The sequence below is a fragment of the Elephantulus edwardii genome, unplaced genomic scaffold (assembly GCF_000299155.1).
Source record: "Elephantulus edwardii isolate Elephantulus edwardi_28Jun2011 unplaced genomic scaffold, EleEdw1.0 scaffold00108, whole genome shotgun sequence".
In the NCBI taxonomy this organism is placed as follows: domain Eukaryota; kingdom Metazoa; phylum Chordata; class Mammalia; order Macroscelidea; family Macroscelididae; genus Elephantulus; species Elephantulus edwardii.
In genome coordinates, this window is record NW_006399858.1 from 7732334 (window position 1) to 7733765 (window position 1432).

The window sequence follows — 1432 nt, forward strand, 5'->3', positions numbered from 1 at the left end:
TGTTGCCCAAATGGATGTTACCGGCATATGACGGAACTTGGTTTGCAAATGTCTCAAAATGGAGAGTAAATGTTGAGTGAAAAGTTAATCTGACAAGATTTCAGTAACATATTAAACCCAATTCTGAGGTGGAAGTGTTTTCCCTGCCAGCAACTCCTGATCATTTAGCAGATGAATACAGACTGATAAGCAACATCAACATGTTTGTCTTAGTCAGCCTTCAAGAACAGATGCTATTTTTATCTGTGCTAGGAAACTTGCCCCAGTAAGTACAGGCCAAAGGAATTTGTCTATTCAGAATATATTTACTATGTGTACTGTCAATTTTATATTTACAAACTATAAGTTATTTTTTAAATAAAATTTTTATTTACAGTAAATTATTTTAACTTTTCTTACTATTACATATTCTTATTAAGCCCGCCACTGAAAAGACATGTAAACACAGTCAATTTATTTCATGTCTACATGCCTGTTTTCTGTTCGTAAAGAGAGGATAATCTGTGTAAGTGTGTTCTAAGAATGTTTTCAGAATTGAGACAAATTATTTATATCACCATGCATATGCTGCAAATTTCCAATGGAGCAGCACATAGTAGGCGGTCAATTCTTCTGATTTCAATTGTGGGACTTCAAGAAAATTGAGGCTCTTACACCCTTTCACAGAGTCGTATTTTTAAGTTTAGTTGGAGTTCAGTTGTTTGCTTTTTCTCATTTCATTTAAAAAAGATAGAACACTGACTACTTAATGATTGCAGCTCAAGCTAGGTTTCAAAGTCACGATCTACACAGCTATATTTACTATTCAATCTCATACCATGGCATATACTGGAGACTTAATTTAGAAAAGAGACATTCTCATCACAGGAGACTAGAGCGAGGGCTACATGGTGGAGGGGACCTGGGGGAGGGTTTGTAAAACAATGAAAGCATCTTTTCTTTTACTTTTCCATAATTTTTGGACTCATGTACTTATAACTTGTTAGTCAAATTGTGTCTTCTAGGTTGCAACACCCCCATGATACATCTTCAAGGATATGAACATGTACAGCCAAGCACAATCAATAAGAGTGCATCTAAATTCCAAAATCAATCTCCATAATAGTCTATGGGTTTCCTACTGCCAAAGGGGCCCTTTAGAGTAGTGAGAGAAGATCTTCACCCTGAAACCCACAGCGTCCCTTTTCAGCAGGAAGTAGCTAAGAGAATACGCCATCCCCTTTTCCTTATGACTCAGGGTGAAGTCTCTCTCAGGGAGGAGTGATAGGGAATGGCAAAGGACACACTGACAAAGAAGATTAATCAGAACTGGCTTTGACAAGCACTGTGGCATTTGGACAAGAACAAACTGGGAGGAGGGTAGAGAGAATAGTGCAACAATGAATGAGTGGAAGCCCAAAATCTCTGTAAATGTTTATGAAAATTAATAAAA